This window comes from Lissotriton vulgaris, chromosome 3_1 (genome assembly GCF_964263255.1).
Source record: "Lissotriton vulgaris chromosome 3_1, aLisVul1.2, whole genome shotgun sequence".
NCBI lineage: Eukaryota > Metazoa > Chordata > Amphibia > Caudata > Salamandridae > Lissotriton > Lissotriton vulgaris.
In genome coordinates, this window is record NC_141689.1 from 1666189252 (window position 1) to 1666210067 (window position 20816).

General features: G+C 45.3%; 1 protein-coding gene across 1 annotated transcript in view; it reads left to right on the forward strand.

The window, feature by feature from the left end:
* Positions 1 to 281: 281 nt before the first annotated feature.
* The window catches only part of ALPK1 (alpha kinase 1), a 383577-nt gene continuing 363042 nt past the window's right edge, over positions 282 to 20816 (forward strand). Inside the window, exon 1 of the mRNA XM_086962134.1 lies at positions 282 to 433. The gene's annotated coding sequence lies outside the window, so the exon portion shown is untranslated. The remainder of the gene's footprint in view (positions 434 to 20816) is intronic.

The following is a 20816-nucleotide window of genomic DNA, read 5'->3' on the forward strand; positions in this document are numbered from 1 at the left end:
AGTATTTACTTCTGACGTCTTTTTTAGATACGTGTGCGTTCAATAAATGTGTTATACATATCATTCAACATTGCGAGGAGCCTTCAGTTGTATAAAAAGGCTCAACACTGTTTGTGAAGACAGGCTAGAAGAATTCCCCAAACTCTGTTCAGACGCTGCGAGTCCCGATGACTGCTGCACAGCTGAGAGGCGTGGCTGGGGATTTCATAACAGGGATTGGGGAATCCCACATTCACGTCACACCTCGCACACACCCGGCACTTCTGCTTCCTGTCCAAGCTAGTGAACTGTCAGCTTCTGAGTTCCTAGAACAGGGCTGTGTTGTGCTGCTCTCCTTCCAGTGTACGGGCTCCTCTGGAAAAGTGCTCATCCTGTCAATAATTCCGGCCGGACGTCTTCCTGTTTACGTCAGCGTCTGCACGTACGGAGCCAGGTCAGTTTCACTTTCGGAATATGGGCTCTACTCCCCCAGTTCCGATAACCTGAATGTAATGCGAACTATCAGGTTCATTCAATGTATTAACCTCGAGAACCCGCAGTTTGGAAAGCGAATATTTATGGTTGTATGAATGTAAATTATGAGCGAATTCCTTCTTAAGTATCGACAGAGCATTGTGTTTCAGTGTTGTTTACTTTCTACCTTTTTATTTCTCAATATTCATCCCAAATGATGTCTCCTTTGCTTTTGTGCCCTCGCTCAAAAGTTTGTCCTGGAGTCAGCAGAAGCTTGGATGCCACACAACGGAGGTGGATCCGCAGCCGTTTTCTTTGCATAAATGAATTTACCTAGAGTTACTTTCTGTTGAACCTTATCCTTCACCCCTAAATGTTGCGATCATTGGTGATTTTACTCACTCCATGAGCTCAGCTTGACTGTGGAGGTTGCTACATTTGTTTCATATAGGAAAGCGCATCAAGGCACTTGGCATGCGTACAAATGTACTCCAAAGTTCTGATATTGGTTGTGCGAAGTATGCTCACTATCTCTCTGTGTGTTACAGATTTGTGTCAGTGACACACCTTTTGAGGTTGACTATGAGTCTGGCTTGTGTGTCCCGTGCTGCTTGACTTAATTTTTTTTAAATATCAATTTTTCCATTTTCCATGAACATGTCATAGGAACGAAATATATTTATTTATTTATTTATTTATTTATTTATTTATTTAAGCTTGTATCGCGCACAGCTACCCACGATGGGTTTCCCGGCGCCAGGGATAGACTGTAGAAGAAGAGGGAATGCCACCTTGACTTGAGGCCTCGGCCGACTATTGGTCACGCTTAATAAAGAGCAGGGTCTTCAAAGCCTTACGTCAGCGGAGTAAGTTGGTCTCAGATTTTAATGCCAATGGGAGGGAGTTCCAGTATTTAGGACCCAGAGTGGAAAAGGAGCGGCCTCCCATTTTTGTCAGCTTCCATCTTGGTACTGTGAAATTACCAGTGTCAGATGACCTTAATGAGCGCAGGGGTCTGTAGGGTTTTACCAGCCCCTGAACATATACTGGGGCGCTGCCCTGCTTAGCCTTGAACATGTAGCAGAGTGCCTTGAATTTAATGCGTTCTGGGATGCTCAACCAATGGAGGTCACGCAAGGCGGCATTGGCTGAGGTGCGTCTGGGGACGTTCTTTAGCAGGCGCGCAGCCGCATTTTGCACCACCTGCAGCACATGTATAGTGGCTTTATCTGCACCCAAATAGGGAATGTTGCCATAGTCCAGGCGTGATGTTACAAGTGCCTGGACTACAGTTCTGCGAGAGGAGAGGGGGAGCATCCACAGAATCTTGTGAAGCCATCGCAAGGTTGAAAAGCAGATGGCTGAAACCTTAGTAGCCTGTTGTCTCATAGTTAGCCTGTCGTCAATAATGACACCCAGGTTACGAACTGCAGTAGATGGTGTAGGCGCATTTCCCAGTTCGATGGGCCAATGGCGAGGACCCCATAGATGTTTGTTCTGTCCCAGAATGACCACCTCGGTCTTCTCCCCATTCAGCTTGAGACAATTTCTCCGCATCCAATCGGCCACAAGAGTGAGGCCCGACTTGAGTGCGGAGATGTTGTTTACGTCTCTCCCTGATAAGGAGAAGATGATCTGGGTGTCATCTGCGTAGGAAAACAGGGTTAACCCAGCTTGTTCGACTATGGTTGCCAAGGGTTTAACGTAAATGTTAAATAATAAAGGGCTAAGAATTGAGCCCTGGGGGACGCCGCGGGTGGATGGGCAGATGGCGGAGGCTGCTTTAGAAGAAAACACTTGGAAGCTTCGGTCGTTAAGGAAAGACACCAGCCAGGCCAAGGCCTGGCCTGCCACACCTAGAGATTTCAGAGAGTCAATGAGGATGGAATGTGACACGGTGTCGAAGGCTGCGCTCAAATCCAGCAGGATGAGCGCCATGGTGTTTCCTTGATCGACACCGTGCCTAAGACTCTCTGTCACCCCCAGGAGGGCTGTCTCAGTTGAGTGCCTAGGCCGGAAGCCCGACTTAGAAGGATGGAGAAAGCCGGTGTTTTCAACCAATTTGGAGAGCTGAGAATTTATATGTCTCTCCAGTATCTTTGAGAAGATTGGCAACAAAGATATAGGGCGAAAGTTAGCAGGATTTGAAGGATCTGCACCCAGTTTTTTTCAATAACGGTACAACCATGGCGTGTTTCCAAGGTTGTGGGACATGGACCTCGCTCAGAGAAGCGTTGAGTAATTTAATGATGGGGGGATGAGTGAGGGGATCTAATTGTTTTAGTATTTTGGCCGGGAGAGCGTCCTGTGGGGAGCCCAATCTCACACTATTTAAACAGGAGAGGAAGGAAATGGCATCTAAGGGCTGCCAAGTAGTGACTACTGCATCAGTGTCGGTGTTTTCCAATTCCTGGACTATGTCAGGGGCAGTGTACGTAGTACCTGGAAGTGTAGTGAAATTTTCATAGATAAGATCAACTTTATTTATAAAGTAATCCGCTAAGGACTGACACTGAGTGGCATCAAGTGCCGGAGGAGGAGGGGTAGAGTTAGCACCAGTCAATTTTTTGACAGCAGAGAATAGCACCTTTGGGCAGTTTTGTGCATCAGTCACAGTTTTTCTTGTGTAGTCTGCCTTAGCAGTTTTACAACTGTTGTGGTATTTTTTCAAGGCTTCTTTATATATAGCTTTGCGTGAAGGAGAATAGCCTTGTCTCCATTTACGCTCCAAGGTCTTACAATGTGAGCGGAGGCTTTTAAGTTGTTCCGAGTACCATGGAGCAGGGGGATGGTGTGAAAAAGCGGGCTTTGATGTCATTGGAAGCGCTATATTGACTGCAGTGGTTAGCCAGAGTTCGGTGGCGCAATTGAGTGCGGCAGTTGGTAGTTCAACACACGGAAGTGTTTTGATCAGTAGTTTATTGAGTTCTGGCATGTTAATCTTCCCCCAATTCCGAACTGGCCGCGTAGTTTCCACCTCAGGTCTTATTGCTATATCAGCCATGTCAAAGGAGAAGGGGACAGCTAAGTGGTCAGACCAGGTGATTTGTAGGGCTTCACGAGAACAATCTAGAGACAGGTTGGATAAGATCGGGTCCAGTAAGTGACCAGCACAGTGAGTGGGACCTGTGTTTAGAACTTGAAGGTTAAAAGCTTCCAGAATAGAGAGAAGCTGATTCCTATTAGGGCACTCATGGTCGTCTAAATGTATATTTAGGTCCCCTAAGATTGTGAAATTCGGCGCCTTAAGCATTACTGGAGCTAGGAAAGCCGGTAATGATGTTATCCAAGGGTTCGCTGTCCCAGGGGGACGGTATACCAGTAGTCCTGACAGCGTGAATTGGGGGGTAATGGACAATTTAAAAAGGGCTGATTCACAATCTTTTTGAGTGGTGTCTGCCAATTTACAAGTATATACATTCTTGTAAATAATTGCAATTCCTCCACCCCTACCGGAAACTCTATCTTGACGAAGAATGGCATAATTAGAGGGAATGGCGTCTGCAACATCCGGGCCTGAGCAATCTCTGAGGGATGTATGACGTTACAACGCATACTTTTACTCCGCATACCATTACAACGCGGTATTCACAACGCATACCACTACAACGCATAGCGCTTTGGGGTGCTGGATAGTGGTAAGTATAATTTACTATTCTAACTCCAGTCCCCGTGGACCCTAGGGAAGGTGTTGGATAGTAAATTAAACTTACCTCTTATCCTATTCGTTGTAACAGGTGAATACCTCTCTGAGCCACGTCTCGGTCAGGAATATAGCATCAGGTTGATTTTGAACAAGAAAATCGTGGATATTGTATCTGTGTTGTGGTAAGGATCGTCAATTTATACAAAAAAGGAAACAAAAACAGTAGAGTTACAGACAGGGCCCGTCCTAGAACTTCAGGGGCCCCTGGCGAAAGGGAAGATGTGAGGTCCCTCTAATTTTCATCTTACATCCAGTCGCAGTCGGCAAGACCTCACGGGGGAGGTGGGGTTAATTTAAAAATAAATTACATTTACCTTCCTGGGTCTGGCGTTGTCTCGTCGCCTGACTGGCTCTCCTGCTTTCCTGCCTCTGGCAGGAACAGGAAGAAAAAATTAAACAACAGGGGGTGGTGATGGACAGAGTTTCTGAATTAAGCAGAATACTCTCACCCAGTCAAGAGATCAGGGCTTAATCCAACACCGTTTTTTAGCTCACTGCACCATCCCAGCTCAGAACCTGGCTATATGCAAATTAGTCCGTCCCTGGCCCAGTGTATCATGGGAACAGGGCAAACCAAACTACCAAGCCAATTCTTTCACTGTGAAGGAAACAAGCTTCACAGTGAAGGCATTTCAGCCGTCTTCGGCCCGGCTTGCTTGAATCCTGATGCGCTGGGGATGCCCAGACGTGGGTCCCAGGCACTCCACACCACTGGAGTCAAGCTAGCCGGGCTGATGAGAGGTGTTACCTCGAAACCGGTCCAGTCCTCGGATGCTTGATTCCGTTCTGGGAAGGACATGGCTTTTGTAGTTCGGACTGGACTGTTCCCATGGGGCACAGGGTCAGAGCTGATTTGCATATCGCCATTGTCTAACCCAGGGTGGTGTGGAGTGCAAAAAAACGATGGATTTGGGCCCAGATCTTTGGACTGGGGTGAGTGTGTGACATTGATCCACATTCGGTCCATCACCTGTTGTGTTTGCAGGAACAGGAAGAAAGCAGTCTCCCTCCCCTCCCCTAAGCCAATCACAGCGCTGCAATGGCTGCATTGTGATTGGTTGGGACGCCGACCAGCCAGATGCATATGGGGAGGCCATTTTCTCCATGTAGGCTGCATAGCAGCCTACATGGAGAACGGCCATAGTGTGCATGACTGGTTTGGTCGGCCCCGGAGGCCCGACCAGTCAGAGCCCTAAGCAGTGGGCAAGGCACTCTACCCTCACCCTAAAGCTGACCTGTCCGCCCCCAACCAAACACTTCTGCTTTCTCGCAGTGCGATGAGCAAAAACTTAAAATGGTGTTTTTTTTGCATTTTGTGTTTCTGCTTCTCGCACTGTGAGGAAGCAGTAGGGCGATGCTCCTCTGCCCTAGTGGTGGAGCTCCCCTTGGTAACATCACAAGAAGTGACATCACAGAAAGTGACATTGCAGGACTATTGATCTTATTTGGCATCACTGAAGAGACCTAACAAGGATATCAGTAACATGGACAAAAAATAAATATACAAATGAAATAAGTCCATATATTTTAAAAACTGTATTAAATGGATTACAATTGTCACATTGGATGGAAAAGCTTGGTGCAGGTCTCACAAATATGTATATTATTTACTCCTTGTTAACTGATTGTTTCCAGATGAGTGCATGATAAGATTTCTAGTTCTGCCTCATAAAGGGGGGAGGTCCTGTTGAGGTAATGAGGGGCTGGAGTATTGAAAATATAAAATGACACAAGAGAAAACCTCTCACACCATGGATATAATTGCACATTTCAAAAGGCTCCCTTATCTTTCTGTGCCATTATTGTGCTACCTTTGGGTGACATTAATACTGTATAATTTGTTTTAACGAAAATCCTCTCACCAGTATCCCACAAGTACATGCTAAGAGACATAGGACAATTTATTTTTTGTGTGTGGGCTCTTTACTTGCCAGAATTATGTTAAGTGCAAAAACACAACACACATATAATACAAAATTACAAGATACCATTGCAAACAAATAAAGATTGTACATAAATAAAAAAAAGACTTAAAACAACCAAGACCACTGCTAAATCACACATTGACTTGAAGGTATGCTTCAGATTGAAGGGGTTTTCAAATCAACGTTTTTGATTTGGTGTTAGAACTATAAGAAGTAGAAGTGGTCGACTTTAGCGCTGGTGGAGCCCTGTGCTACAATGTTGGCGCCCCCCAATGACTCGCTCTGCCAGAGATTCCCTCACTACCACCCTTTAACTGTGCCCCTCAAGTCTCCATAACCACATTCTCGCTCAGATGCATTTAATTAGATTTACAACGCCACTGAAACCAGTGTAGGGTGTCAGATTTCACACATTACACAGAGATCACACATTACACAGAGACAATCAATCATACGTGTGTAACTCACAAAAGGTAATTTACATAAGACAAAGGACTAGGAGTCACATGACAATCATACTAGTAGGCAGTATAGTTTAATAGTGATTGATCTGGAGAAACATAAACTCTGAATTTAGAACGTAATACCATGGTTGGGGTTCTCTTTATAACCAGAATTGATTTCTGCCCAAATGAACCCTTTTTGCAAAATTAGGATAACCAAAAACTGGGGAAAAACCCATAACGCTGTAATTTATACCTTACAGTTTGCATGCAGATCTTAGATGACAGTTAGTATCTCATTGTTCTATGTTAGGATTTTGACTTATAAACTGCACATAACAATAGGATCCCTCTGACAAAAGCAGTAATCCACTAGCCTATTTACATTATGTGGACTTAGTGATCCGCATGGTATATGTTTTTTGCAGTAGGCACATTAACCCTCTGCGCTACCTTTCCACAAGTCAAAACTTCCGCTTGACAAAACTCCATCTCTCTCTAGGAAGAACATAAATCACCAGAGTTATCATGACCTTTTTATTGTAGCCCAAAATTGCTGAAGGCCAGGAAGGAGGCAGCAAGTGCTTTTAGAAACATAATATACTCGCAAACATGACACCCCCACCCGAAGCCAGCTCTCAGTGCGATCTCATCTGTTGCACCGCCCTAGAGCCTTCCTTCTCAAGGGTCCTGTAACCTCAATGACAAAGTCACTGTTGATCTATGGTGTGCTGCTTCGTAGGCCTGCCCAAAAGACTTGAGGTGAGCTTCAAATAGGGTTGTAGTGGATAGGCCTTCAAGGTTAAGCCACCTCTGTGGTCCACCTGCTGTTGCTCAGACACCATTCTTCTAAGGGTTTTCGGGTTCTTCTAAGGCCTAGGATGGGAATGTGCGCTCTCAGGAGAGTGGTCTGGTGGACTGGTCATGAAGGCTGAACCTGGTCCCAGTTCCAAATTCAGCAGCTCTGACTGTAGTGCACGATCCTCTCCCCCACTGAACTCCATACTGCCCCACTGAGAGAAACTTGCACTGTCTTCAACTACAACCCAATTGCGCCCACTATAAACACCTGGAGGCGACTCAATTCAAATTAGGCACTAGACAAGAGCAATATGCTGCCAAAATAAAAAGTGACAACATCCTGGAAAAAGCAAACACTCATAAGGAATGTGAGATCAAGTAAAAACATGTGAAATGTAAGCAGGAACAACATGATTACCTTAACGCTTCTGTACTTATTATTCAGAAATCAATGCCAGAAGGGACCAGTTTCGATGTCCATTGCTTACATCCCTACAAAACGTAAGCAATATGGTTTAAAAAGACCACATTCATGAATACAGAGCCTAGGTATGCATTTTGTTTTCCAATTGCCCATCAAGCAGGTATTGCAGTAATTGTGCACTTCCCCACCCGGGGAAAACAATGCTGTTCAGAGAAAGAGAAGAAAACAAAAGTAGTGTCTCAATGGCAAACTCTGTAAAGTGGCACTAATGTGTTTTGGGTGTGAATAAAATCAATCTGGCCCCTTTTCGACCCACTCTGTCTTGCTTTAGTTATTTTTTAAATTTTGAACCTTTAATTTCTCTCCATTCCAAGACTGCACTTTGGAAGAGGAAAATGTCAGAAAAAAGACGACCTTTCCAGCAAAAGTGTTTCTATTTTTTGGATTAATTTCACAGGGGAACAAATAAAGGAAAGGAAAGAGGGAGTACTGGCTACAAGGCCCAGGGAAGGGGGCCCCCACACCTGGACCTTGCAGCTCGCTCTAGTGCTAAGAGGCCCAGGGAAAGGGGGCTTCCTCCCCTATGCCTTCGAAGCAGGAAGGAGGCATTTCGTAAAACACTGCCCTAGCACCGGCAGTTCTACATACACTTTTGTTATAAATTGATCTGTCTCTTTTCCCTGGCTGGGATTTCCCCGTGGCTCACATGGGGTCACTGCTAGAATGCTTGGTGACATTGTAGAATGTTGGAGGGCTTGGCCTGTGTGTGAACTGGCAGTTGGTGGCAGGCAGGCTGAGCGATAGGGAGGTCACTCCTGGTGGGGTTTTACCTTTACATTTTAATAACCTAATCTTCAACTCAACTTAAATAAAGCTATCCTATTTATACACCTGGCTCAAGGATCTTTTGTGTATAACATTTTGGTGACGAGGATGGGATGGTGGTGTCTGACCTTTTGCAGTGTGGTGTGGAAGCTAGGTGCTCCAAATTTTTGGTACGCAGGGTGGTATGTACCCTGTTAAATGTAGATTGTGGGGCAATAAATGCACCAAATTTAGTTCACAGGGTGGTGTGTACCCTGTTACATGTGTGGTGACGGAGCGGAAAATGCTCCAATATTAGTTCACAGGGTGGTATGTACCCTGTTACATGTGTGGTGACGGAGTGGAAAGTACTCCAATTTTGGTTAACGGGGTGGTGTGTACCCTGTTACATGTGTGGTGATGGAGCAGACAGTACTCCAATTTTAGTTAACAGGGTGGTGTGTACTCTGTTACATGTTTGGTGGCGGAGCAGAATGTACTCCGATTTTAGTTCACAGGGTGGTGTGTACCCTGTTACATGTGTGGTGATGGAACAGAAAGTACTCCAATTTTAGTTCACAGGGTGGTATGTACCCTGTTATATGTTTGGTGGCGGAGCAGAGAGTACTCCAATTTTGGTTCATGGGGTGGTGTGTACCCTGTTGCATATAGATTGTGGGGCATTCTTTGTCCCGATATTAATCCACTAGGTGGTTGTGTTGTGTTTCCCAAGGGAGGGGGGTGGGACTAATTGTCTTTCTTTTGCAATGCATATGCTTTATTTTCAGAAAGCTTGGTGTACATTGATGTTCATGTGTACACTGATGCTGATGTTGCTTTCTCTAACTTCAGTTTTTTTTATTTCCCTTAAGAAAGGAGATGTGCTAAATTGATCTGTCTCTTTTCCCTGGCTGGGATTTCCCTGTGGCTCACATGTATGTATGTATGTATGTATGTATAAACCATTTTATAGCGCGCTCCGTTACTTGGGAGTATCCTGGCGCGAAGGGGAGAGACAGGGAACAGAGCAACAAGAAAGGCAGCTTAAGTTAAACTCTTAAATAAATGTGTTTTGAGATTTTTCTTAAATAGGGTCACAGTTTGTGTGGAGCGCAGATGGAGAGGGAGAGCGTTCCAGGCCCTAGCCACGAACACAGAAATAGATTGGCCACCAAGCCTGGCTCACTTAAAACGGGGAAGGGACAGTTTAAACAAAGTGGATGATCTGAGTGTACGTGTAGGGGCATAGCAAATGAATCTCTTTCTCAGATACACGGGGCCCTGGTCATGAATAGCTCTGAACGCTAGCACCAGAGATTTGAACAGGATGCGCTGCGCAACCGGGAGCCAATGAAGTGTGCGCATCTCAGCGCGTACGCTCTTCCATCTAGGGATGTTAAATATCAGACGGACAGCCGCATACTGAATGATTTGCAGGCGTTTCACCAGGTAGGCCGGAATGCCGCTGAACAGAGCATTCGCGTAATCCAGCCTTGCCAGTATAAGCGCCCGGGCGACAGTCTCCTTAGCCTCTTTAGGGAGCAGAGGGAAAAATTTGCGGAGCATTTTCAGCGTGGCAAAGCAAGTGCCTGTCAGCTTCTTTATATGATCCTCAAATCTAAGGTCCTCTGCAAACCAGATACCAAGGTTTTTTGCCGGTCTCCCCATCTCTTTTGGGCTAGGAATGTTGGGGGGCCACAGTGTATTCTTAAACAAGGGAGGAAAGGAACCATAAAAAAGCACCTCCGATTTGTCCTCATTGCATTTCAGCTGGGCCTGGGTTAGCCAGCGAAATACAGAGGACAAACACCGATGTACTGCCGACGGATCCAACTTATCGTCTGGCCAGGTAAACAGCAGTTGGGTATCATCTGCATACCCGATAATCTTAGCCCCAAACTGTTCCGCTAGATAAACCAGGGGGGTGATGTAAACATTGAACAGTAAGGGACTAAGAGTGGATCCCTGAGGGACCCCCGTAAGAAGTGGTTTGGGCTCAGATGCGTGGGGAGGCATCCAAACCTGCTGAGACCTGTCGGAAAGGAACGAAGACAGCCAAGCCAGCACCACTCCCCCGATACCAATAGCAGACAGCCTGGCGAGGAGGAGCTCGTAGGGGACGGTATCGAACGCGGCAGAGAGGTCCAATAAAATTAGGACCGCTCTGCCGCCTCCGTCCAAACAGTCCCGAATCGCCTCGGTCATCTCCACCAGCGCTGTCTCAGTGCTATAGGTAGCTCTAAAGCCCGATTGGGCAGGGTGAAGGGCATTGGAGGATTCTACAAAGTTCTCCAATTGTTGAAGAACCATCTTCTCACAGATTTTCGTGAGTGCTGGCAAAAGGGATATGGGACGGTAGTTCCCAGGTACCGTCGCGTCCAATCCCGGTTTTTTCAAAAGCGGCAGAAGTTTGGCTCGTTTCCAACCTAAAGGCACCTCACCTGAGGCCAAGGAGAGATTTACAATCTGCGTGACCTCGGTGCAAACCATTTCCGCCACCTCCGAAAGCACTCGAGCTGGACACGGATCGGCGGGAGAGCCCGATTTCAAGGATTGAAGAAAAGGCAAAATAACACACTCAGCAACTTGCACGAAGTTCAAAAGCTGTTGTCCAGGGCAAGGGCATAGTGTAGAGCACACGTCGGCCACTGCACAATCGGCCGGCAGAGCCGCTATAAGGTCCTGCTGGATCCATGCTATTTTGCTGATAAAAAAGGTGGACAGATCCTCGCACCATTGCGCAGAGGATGAAAGAGTAACTGCGTCAGCAACAGGCGTGACAAAGCTCTTGACAATAGCGAAAATCTCTCTGCTATTGTTATCTGCTTTTGCAATACGCCCTGCGTAGTAGTTCCCTTTTGCTACCTTAATGGCTGCAAAGTAATTTTTTTGTGCCAGACGTAGAGCGGCTTTAGCCTCAGGGCTATAGCTACCCCTCCACGCTCGTTCTATTTTTTTACAGCCAAGTTTCATCACCCTCAGCTCAGGAGAGAACCAGGGTTGGGAGGGAGAGCGTCGTGACCTGGACACAGTAGTGTGCTTAATGGAAACAGAAGCCGCCTGCCGCACCCACTCATTAAACTCGCAGACCGCCTCGTCCAGAGACATCGCAGATTTAGGGCGAGCACTGGACAGGGCCTGTCTAAACGCGGGCAGGTTGATCTTTTGGGTGTGACAAATGGGAGGTGTAGAACCAGGTTTCTCCATTACCCACGCGAACCTGACCAAATCGTGGTCAGACCAGGTTGTTTTTTCCACGATCACAGACTGAATTGGGAAATTGGAGCAGACCAGGTCAAGCAGATGACCTCCCTCATGAGTTGGGACAGTCACCCATTGCTTGAGCTGTGCCAAGGTAAGAATTTCCCTAAGCCTACGGGCTTCCGGTAGGTCAGGAGCATCTACATGAATATTTAGGTCGCCGACCAAAAGGAACTTTGGGAAGCTTAAGGCCCGTGGCACTATATATTCTTCTAGGGAGTCAAGAAAATGATTAGCCTGGCCCGGGGGCCTATAAATCAGGGAACCACCTAATGTGAAATGAGGGGAAATTTATTATAGAGAAGTGAAGAACCTCGCCATCCGCACCCGTAATCGGTGGCTCAGAAGCGAAACACCACCCATCCCGGAAAATAACGGCTAATCCGCCCCCTCTCCCCAAAGGTCTGTCTACCCTAGCAATCTTAAAGCCCCTGGGGACAGCCAGTTCCACACTCGGAGCGGATGTACTAGTCATCCATGTCTCTGTGACAAACAGCGCGTCCAACTGGCCATCCACCAGTAGTTCAAAGATATCTGCAGCGTGTTTTACCACAGATCTAGCATTGATCAGTCCCGCCTTAATGGTTGTGGCAGCGGCGTTACTGACTAATCGTAGGGGTAAGGCAGATTGGGGGAGAAAACCACAGCTGGGGCACTTAGCCCAAGTTCCACCTGGGTCTACACGTACACACGAAAATCCTTCACAGGTGGAGGCAAATTTCAGAAGATCGTGGCGAGAATACTTGCGTGTCTCTAAGCTGGCCATCCCTGAAGGAAGTCGGGCAGAATGACTGGCCCTGGGCCCGTCCGAGGCACGGACGGGCACAGACGGGCCCTCCTTTGGCGCTCCTTCGGCGCGCAGACGGCCCGTTGGAATGCAGGTGCCAATTCCACCCCTCTTATCCGACCCAGAAAGTGCAGTCGGAGTCAGAGGTCTACAGTTTCCCTTGAGTACCCATAGTTTATGGCCGTCTATCAGGAATGCACAGATGTAGCTGTCCCCCAGCACCCATATGTGGATTGGAGAAAGGTTGACAGGCCCACAGAGCCACGAGCATAGAAATGCCCACTTTCCCAAAGTGACATTTCCACATTAGTAATGTTATATCCACTCTCACTACCGGAAAGGATTTGAGTTACTTAACCATTGATACTAAATACCATACTGTTCTTCTTCTGCAATTAGGAAACACAACTCAATAGCCTTTCCACAGAGTCCCAATGTTAATCAATGCGAGAAGTAGGCCTCACCGTACTGAACACACCTTCCAATGTTATTAACTGTATGTACATGTATTAACATGTAGTTGACACATACACATGCCCTACCTCTTCCCTAAACCGCACCCTGCCCCCAGGGAGTACTCCAATGTAGCAAGAGACATGCAGAATTTTGTAAAGAGGTTTTAAATGACAGCTGAGTAACAGTAACCTGCAAACACAGGCTCTGCCTGTGGCAACCCTGTGGCACCCCTGTGGTACATTTGAAGATCTACCTCTGTGGGTGGCACAACCAGTTACATGCCCTGGGTATATGTCTTACCACTGGACAAGGAACTTACAGCTAACTGAAATCAGTCAATCATGTTTACACCAATCACCTGTATGTATTTGACAAGCATAGCGCTTTGGCACTGAATGGCAGTGTCAAAGCACTCAAAGTCTAAGGTTAACACATAGATCAGCGGAAAATCAGGAGGGTCAAAAGCAAAAAGGCGAGGGAAAGCACTCTAAAATGGCCATTGCCAACAGCTGTGAATGACCCTCGGTGTAGCAATTTGGAGTTTAAAATTATTGTGGGGCAGCAGATTGGTTGTTGTGCCCTTCCTGCATCTTGGAGGCAAGGGTGAGGAACCTCACAGCCTTACATGATGATTGCACTGGGTTCCCTCTTAGCAGGCCTATTAATGTTGGGTGCCAAGATCTGACTTGTAGTGATCTTAAGGTTGGACGTAGAATATTGTGTCTGTGCTGTAGCATGTCCCGACACACACATAGTAGATGGAGTAGGGTTTAATTGGTATACCGGCAGAGGCGGCACTGGTTATTGGGCCAGGTCTGCTTTCAAGAAGGGACTAAGCCCTTGGAATGAAAGACGCCAAGGCAGACAAGCATCAGGTCATGTTTCCTGGCCGCAGAGAAGGGAGCGGACAAGTAGTGCTGAGGGGTTGACCGCCCATACAATGACATGACTGCCTATGCATGCCATTTGCAAGCAAAAGTGGCCTCATCGTAGGTGTGAGATAAACACTTGTCTGCTCTTTTGGTGGTTTGCTTGAAAGCGTTCTCTAACTTCAGCGCTTTGATTGGAAGCCCGATTTCTGAAACCCACTAGGTTTTTGTCTGCCCGCTTTTCTTTTTACAGCCATCACTGGTGTGAGAACTAGCTGACTTAGGCCATTCTAAGCCTCCAGGACAGTTTGACTAAGGCCCCATTCCTTGCTGGGCTCTGATGAAGCAGGCTGAACTTGAGCGTAATTTGAGCTTGCGAGATGTGCTGTGGAATCGCAAAATGTTTTCTGAAAATGCTCCTGTTGAGGAGTATTTAAAATTGCTGCATCCTTCCCTTTCAGTACTTTCTAGCAATAAGTTAATGTAGGCATTAGTTTGGCAGCCACCACCTGCAGAAGGTGGTGTGGTGAGGTGTTTCGTGTCTTTTGCTGGAGGATTTTGAAAAGCAAACACAAATGTGTTTGCTATGGCTTGTTGGATGCTAGATGCGTTTTAAAGGGTAAGTGGGAATCAAAGTGAACACTGAGGTACTTGAAAGAATTCACTAGTTCTATAGAGTTGCCTTTGGTCTCCCAGGTGAATTTGGGCTGCGCTTTGTTGTATTTACTCGAGAAGCGTAATACCTTAGTTTTACTAAAATGAGGTTCCAGCCGCAAGGTATTAGTGTATCCCAGTAGATTATCTATTAGACACTGCAGGCCGATTGGAGATTTGCTGAGCAGTACGATGAAAGTGCTTTATTGAGCAATAATGAAGAAAGAGGAGTTTTGCTGAAAGGAAATATTTGTATACGCTTTTTCTCCTCTAAAGCCTATTCTGGTGCATCTTTTATCCATAGTGCTATGCTTGGTTTCATGTTTCCATCCACTCTATGGCAGTACATGTCTGCACCAGTGCCAGTTGTAAAAATGTGTTGCATTTTTTAAATTCTTTGCTTTTGGCATTATGCCCAGCAAGTCCTGGTGTAGAGTAAGCTCCCAGGGTATACCTTTAACCCTTGATAATTTACCCACTACCTCTGCCCAAATGACAGCAATCAAAGGACATAGACATGACAAGTGTAGGAAAGAGACACCATCTGCACCACTTCTAGGACATGAGGCCGACCTTCCTGGATACATTTTGCTCAAAATAATAGTGTCAGGTTAAGTGTGAAGTAGAAAGTTAAATTGAAGGATTTTAAACCTCACATTACCAGAAACCTTCCTCACCTGATCAAAGGCCACTGCCCATTCCATCGCCTATCTGTTCCCTAGCATACTCTTCCCAGGCACCTCTCTGTTTCGCCGCTGATTTGGGATTATCTGGTTTCATATCCCAACACATTCGTGCTACCATATGTCGACCAGAACCCAGCCAGAAAACCTCCTCCAGAGTCTTAGTGGGAACAAGGGCAGCCAGGAAATCAGTCCAAATATTCATCACTATCTCAGACAACTTAGCATGTTGTAAAAACTTGCCAGGGCTCACTCCAGGCACCTCCTGAAAGGGGAGAAAAACCTTGCCGGGATATAGATCTCCCAAGGTACTACAACTTTTATCCCACCATCTACCCATCACCAAGGTCTCATCCCTACGTTTAAATAATTGCAGTAACCAGATTCCAATTCTCTTGCAAAGGGTGGGCATTTTAATATGTACTCTAAATGAGTTACCCTGTTTTACCCGAATACAAATAGGTTTGAGGCGTTATCTGGGCTTGACACCCAAGACTGACTAATTGTTATTAACACAGCCTCGGACAACATACCAAACCATGGGGTAATGATAGAGGACAACACCCCTCTCACCGTGCTTAGTATTCCATCTGTCGCCCCTCCTCCGGACGTAACACCTAGCCCCACTTCACATTACGTCCTTAGTCCTCATTGTACTGTAAGTTTACCCAAGAATGACACTCTAAAAGTCTTATCTTGGAATATAGCGGGGCTCAGGACCAAAAGGAGAGACAGCAATTGGGAGCATTTTCTTGTTGATGCCGACATCATTGCCCTCCAGGAAACTTGGGATGCCCATGACTCCTATTTTCTGGACGGCTTTTTAACGTTTTGTAAACATGCTATACCGCCCAGCATGGGGAGAGCCATTGGGGGGCTTTTGCTTTTAGTTATCTAGAAATTAACATATAAAGTCAAGTTATTGAACTCATACCCTTCAAATATCTTAGAAGTTGAACTATCAGCCAAGAATCTACCTATTCTGTTAGTGGTCAACTTTTATAACTCTTTTTCGAGAGATGATGACCTAGAGCATCTAAGGTCTCTCTCCACTTGTTTGATTGACTATGAGTCCATGGTTGATACGCACTACCACATACTAGTCCTAGGTGATTTTAATATTCATGTCTGTCCGACTGATTGTCTTTTAAAATTAGACGAGGAGTATTTCCCGCAGGGGTTAAAGCATTTTGAACACTCCCCTTTGGGAATCTTTCTAGAGAGTCTTTTATCTGACCACAATTTGATCTGCCCAACTCAGTGGCATACATTATCCCCCATACCTACTTATACCGGTCATGGCCATCATAGCACCATCAACTATATCTTAGTCTCTGGCTCTATCGCGGACTATTTAGGTATATTTGAGGTAATAGGTAACTGCCTCAGTGATCACAACCCACTGACACTGAATCTTAATATTTGCGTCTGTGATACACCGAATCCCCTGGAACACTTAAGTAATACCAGCATTGCCCAAAAAGATCAAGCCCGCCGACTAAGATGGGATTTAATTACCCCAGATAGTTTTATTGAAAGCTTAACCGGTGTCTGCACAGAGGAGTTTGGCATCTGTGCAGACCAGGACGCTGATCCTGTTACAGTCCTGGATGCTTTTGAGCGTATTACCAAACAAACCAAAAACAGTTCCTTGCAAAACTAGGCCTTTAAAACATAAAAAATGGTTTGACGATACCTGTACAAGAGCGCATAAAGCTCTCATGGATGAGCTTAAAGAGAAACCAAGGCATGCAGACAGGATTAGGGATGCAAGGAAGGCATATAAAACTGTTGTGGGGAGTAGGAAGAAACACCTAAGAGAGATGACTTGGGAAGAGCTCAGCCAAGCTAGTGTCTTATTAAATAGCTTCAGGTTCAGGAGCGTGGTGAACAGCTCTACTTTTGACGAATCATCTAATCTTGTTTTAGATTGCCACATTCCCCCTGAGAGATGGGTACAACACTTTGGGGGTGTATATATAGCGATGTTAGCCTAGGATCCCTAGGTTGGTCCGTGGACACTGGGTGTGTTTCGTCCCCTATGCATTTTACTAAGGACGAAGTAATAGAAGCAATTGAGTCTACATCAAGGGGGAAAGCGCCGGGCCCGACGGCGTTCCAGCTGACCTTTATAGAGCTGATCCCAATTTGTGGTCTAATATTTTAACTCTGGTTGTTAACGCAGTTGCCCAGGTTGGCACTCCCCTGTCTGTGGCCAAAGCAGTTATTATCCCAATCTTTAAAAAGGGAGCCAGAGATGATCCGGCCTGTTACAGGCCAATATCTCTCCTGGACTCCGCGGCCAAAATCATGGGGAAAGTCGTCCTTCCCTGTCTAACGGATAGGTTGGATCAGAATAACATAATTTCTGATCTCCAATACTGTTTTAGGCAGGGCAAAGGTGCTGTGGGTCAATGTCTCAATCTTCACCTAATAATTGAAAAGTACACGGTCGCTAGGCGGGGGGACCTGCATCTGGCATTTATGGATTTATCTTCTGCCTTTGTTCTTGTTAATCGATCAAAGTTATGGGCGAAACTCCTTGGAATGGGTCTAGATGCAGATTTGATCTCCTTTTTGGCGGCCATGCATGAGAATACTATAGCTTCTGTGCGCTATAATAAAGATGGTAGCCTCACAGACCCTGTTAAAAGAGGGGTGAGACAGGGGTGCATTTTAGCACCCCTGTTGTTCACACTCTACATTAATAATTTAGGGCCTGCATTAATTTTCAGTTGTAAAGACATCCCATGGGCCGGCACAAAATTGATCCCGGCTCTGCTTTACGCAGATGATGCGGTTTTGCTGGCAAGGGCTTCAAACTTTTTAAAATAGTTTTATTGATTTTATGGACTCCCTAGACCTGGTCACAAATTAAAAAAATTCCCATTCCATGTCCATCGGCTCTGTTAGAGCAAGGAAGGCTAAATTCTACTGTAAGAATATGGAATTAATTAAGGTTTCTACCTTCCCGTATTTGGGGGTGCTCTTTGACGACCGACGCTCGTGGGTTATCCAGCGTATGCATAAAAGGAACACCTTAGCCCGAGCCTCGGGGGCCATTGTGGAATTCGCTAAAAGATTTGGCTCGAAACCTCTCTCCGCTCTCTTGAAAATTTATAATGACAAGTGTCTTCCAATGGTGACGCATGGGAGTGATCTATGGGGCTATTTAGAGTCGAGTGAAATTCAGGCGGCTGAAAATTGTTTTTTTTCGCAAATTACTGTCTGTCCCAGCCTCCACCCCTGTTTTTAATATCCATGAGGACCTTGGAGCTGGCTTCATCTCAGATCAGATTGCAGTTGCCCCCATTATATGCTGGCTGAGAATTTGGGCCCAACCGCTCCCTAACCTAAACCAGTTGATCATCAAGGACTGCATCTCGTTAGACAAGGGATTAGATATACCCTGAGTTCGCTATATCAAGTCTCAAATGGCTATTCTTGGATGCCCTGACCTATTTTCAAGCCCTAGAGCTCTGGGCAAAATAGCGATCAGAGACTCGAAGCAGCAGTTCCTGAATAGATCTTTACTGTCTAGGGAGGTAAGGGAGTTAGTGAAACCCACAGTGAGAAGTTTTGTCATATTGAGTATAGGTAGTCAGATGCAACCATATCTAACATATATAAATAGGCCCTATCACCTGTTTGTCTTAGTTAGATTCAATCATAATATGGTTCTCTGGCTACTGGCCTTCCTGAAAGGGTATTTTAAAGAGGGATCTTTAAGACCCTATCCCTTCGACAACTTCTCAGATCAAAATATTCTTCATATGATATTTTTCTGTGAGTTTTACGTCTCGTTACGCAGGAAATTCATCATCCCCCTCCTAAAAGGCCTAAATTTTTGAAAAGTCAGACCAACGCTGGTATATTTACAAATGTTGACATCACCCATGGTGTGTTTTGGGGTTGCGAGCTACATAAGAGGCGCCATTAGGTGCAGGAATAGGCTGATGATAGCATAAATGGGACTATGTCTTAAAATGAATTTATTTATTTAATATCAGTGTTTTTTAACAGTATATTATGTAAACATGAGATGTTTTTGACAATTGTAGTTTTATTATTACATATTCATTGACTTAGGACTTATTGTGTTGGATAGGATTGTGTTGCATATGATGGCTGTTTAATAATTTGTGTAGTAGTGTGAATTTTTGAAACAATAACTCTTATAATAACGAATTGATTGTTTTAAAAAGTTTTTGGATGTGCACTTTGATGGTTTTAATCTAAGTGAATAAAGTTATACTTGATTTGACTTGACTTGACTGCCCTTCATGAGTACCTCCAGGAGAAAAATTTCCCCACATGACCCTCTCAACCTCCTGCCTCTGGACACCAGGCTAGAGATTAATGAGTCCTCTTTTAGAAAGAAGTTGAAAACTTGCCTCTTTACTTTGTGAATGGTTTCTCTCTCTCCTTTTAATATGCTCTCTCCACAGCGCGGGGACACGCCGGGAGGCGTCACCAGGCGCTTTACAAACTCCTTTAAACTAAACTAAACAAAATCTTCCTCAGCAGCCCGTCTCAAGGCATGCTGGATATACTTTGCGTAATAATATACTTCCATATCAGGGAGACGTAGACCTCTTTCCTTCACGGCAATTTTCAGGATATCAAGCGCCACCCTGTTTCTCTTTCCCACCCATAGAAAGGAAGGCAATAAACTCTTCCTGGTTTTAAAAGTAGTTTGTGGAAGTGGATAAAGCTTATTCTGGAGATTATAGAAGCATTTAGGAAGGAAGATCATCTTTGCAAGGCTACCCTACCCATGTAACAAATAGGAAGATAATTCAAGAATTTTACAGATGTTTCAAGCCACTGCAAGACTCTTCCTATATTATAGTTTACTGCTTCTCAGCAGTTTAAACAACCATGAAACCTAGATACCAAAACCTATCCATCTTGCAACTTAATCCTAAATTAGGCAGTTTGTCCATTGGGAAACGGCCCAGGGACCTTAGTGGAATTGATCTTCAAACTGGAGGCCTCCCCAAACTCCTCCAGGCATGTCAACAACTGTAGTACAAAATCCCTGGGTAGCTCAAATAAGACAATGCACCATCCACATAAAAGTGTGTAGTGCCGCCAACCTTAATTTCCAATGCCCCCATTTCCTCTCAAAGTTAGATAGCCAGGGGCTCAAAAGCCAGCACACAACAGAAAAGAATGGGGGCAGCTCTTCTGAGTCCATGGAGGAAATTTGGTTATTGGTTGAGGGTGGTGAAACCCTACTCCAAGTAGAAACCACAATCTCGGTCAGGGTTAGACACAAGCAAATACCAAATTAATCTGTGCTTAACCCTCTGGTAGTTCGGCACAAAAGCAGTCAGGCTTAACTTAGAGGCAATGTGCAAATTATTTATGCAGCACTTCAAACAGTAATAAAGTGAAAACACTACACAAGGAAAATCCCACACCAACTTAGAAAAATAGAGTAAGATTTAATACACTATTTGAGATCAAACCAACAAAAATCCAATCAGTAGACATGGAGATATGCAATAAAAAAATTGTAGGTAAAAATTGTTCCTAAAAGCACAA